General features: G+C 37.9%; 1 non-coding gene across 1 annotated transcript; it reads left to right on the top strand.

Annotated features, from left to right (window-relative positions):
- The first annotated feature begins 384 nt into the window (after positions 1-384).
- LOC141676312 (small nucleolar RNA R71) lies at positions 385-491 on the top strand. The gene has a single exon (XR_012556910.1). It is a non-coding gene; the product is annotated as a small nucleolar RNA R71 (small nucleolar RNA).
- Positions 492-2,215: the final 1,724 nt, after the last annotated feature.

Here is a 2,215-nt window from a genome sequence, read left to right as displayed (position 1 = left end):
CTGCGACCTCTGAAAGTTGTTCACGAACTGAGCTGATTCACTAGATATAGCACATTGCTCCATCTCATGTGTACCTCGACAAAGCTCACAGACACTTGTGATCTGATTAACTACATAGTTAGCCAAAGAATCCACTTTCATCATTAATGCCTTTAGTTGAGCAGCTATAGCCGTAGCTGCATCCACCTCCAGAATTCCTGCTACCTTGCCTTGAGGTAGTCTCTGAGTTGGGTTCTGATATTCATTAGCAGCCATCAATTCAATTAGCTCATAAGCTTCATCATAGCTCTTAGCCCATAAACTCCACCTGATACTGCATCGAGCATGAGTCTGGACTGTGCTCCCAAACCATTATAAAAGCAATTGATGATTATCCAGTCAGGCATTCCATCATGAGGACACTTCCTAAGAATCTTCTTGTAGCGCTCCCATGCTTCACATAAAGATTCTCTCGATTGCTGCGCAAATTGAGTAAGAGCATTCCTGATTGCAGCTGTCTTCGCCATAGGGAAGAATTTAGTAAGGAACTTCTGAGCAAGATCCTCCCAAGTAGTGATAGAACCTGGTGGTAGAGAATGCAACCAGCACTTATCTTTATCCTTCAGAGAGAATGGGAAAAGCATTAGCTTCACAGCATCTTCAGAAACATTGTTGAACTTGAACGTGTCGCAGATCTCAATGAAATCTCTAATGTGCATGTTGGGATCTTCCGTTGGAGAACCCCCAAACTGGATTGAATTCTGCACCATTTGAATCGTGCTAAACTTGATTTCAAAATTATTAGCCGTGATGGATGGTCTGAAAATTCTAGACTAAATGTCAATGATCTTTGGTTGAGAATAATCCATCAAAGCTTTCGGATTTGCTACTGGTTCTCCCATTGCAATGATCGCCTCTTCTTCAATTTTTTCCTCTTCTTCAAAAACTTATTCAACTTCGTCCAGTGTTTCCTTACGAGATTGAGAACGTGTTCGCATCCACGCTCTCTAGAGTAACTGAAACACAAACAAAGTAAACAATTAAGTAAAATATCCGAGTCATTGAACTTTAACGACCACTAATGTCAAGCATATAAACTAAATCTAACACTGATATCCCCGGCAGCGGACCCAAAAACTTGTTCGCTGTAATTTAAACGCGAAAATACACGCAAGCGTACACGATCACAAGTAGTATAAGATATAAGTCAAGTTCGTTCCCACATGGACTGGTTTAGGTTAAGTTCAGATTATGCACTTATGCAACAATGTATGATTATCACTCACTGCTAAGATAAATAACAATTTGATTTTTGATTTAACTAAGAGATTATACTAAATAACAATAACTAAGAGAATTAAGATTGAATTACTTATATGAGAATAAACATGGGATTCTAACTTCATTAAATACTTCATTCAAAGTTTATGTCTTTAACCTTGGCATATGATGGTGATGACAACTAATCAGATAATACGAAAACTAGTATACGCTAACTTTCATTATACATATACCCTACTATCAAACATCCACAATTAAGATAGAAGTCGATTAGACACCAATTATGCTTAGTCCCTATATGTCTATAAAAATTGAATACATAATGGTTTAAGAGCAAGTTATCTATCGTGATTACATAGGGTGAATAAGATGGTTAAAATTACCCACGAATTATGCATGTCAATTCATACATAAACCTATTCTAGCATGTCAAGTTCTAAACCTCTATATTCACTGTCACTTCAATAGAGATTAACAAGCAATCTTAGATGTTAGCTACGCATCAAAGACGAATAAGCACAACCAAACTAGGAAATCATAAATCACCACACATAAAGGATTTAAAACAATTAACTATTGAAATCCATAAATAAATCCGTTAGAACCCCATGATAATGAATAGTTTATAATCGAACTCATCATCACCATGGGTTCCAATGTAAACATGATAATAAACAATATAAGAGTACTAGGGTTTAAAGACAAATCGAAAACAAGCATCTGAAGTATCAACTATACTGAAGAATAGAAAAGTCTTCTCCGTAGTCATCTTGTGCTCTCTAGGTCTTCGTATTGCTCTCCCTTCGCTCCTCGTTAATACAAACGTCTTATTATGGGTTTATATAGGCTTCTGGACGACCTGGGCTCGCAAAATCTCACAATCAAAAGAGGATTCTGGGCCAGGCACCTGGCGCAGCCGTCCCGCTCTCCCACACAGGCGCGCGCAATTTCTATC

Source organism: Apium graveolens, chromosome 7, assembly GCF_009905375.1.
Source record: "Apium graveolens cultivar Ventura chromosome 7, ASM990537v1, whole genome shotgun sequence".
Classification (NCBI taxonomy): Eukaryota; Viridiplantae; Streptophyta; class Magnoliopsida; order Apiales; family Apiaceae; genus Apium; species Apium graveolens.
Note: the sequence above shows the minus strand (reverse complement) of the source record. Positions and strands in the feature narration are given on the sequence as shown.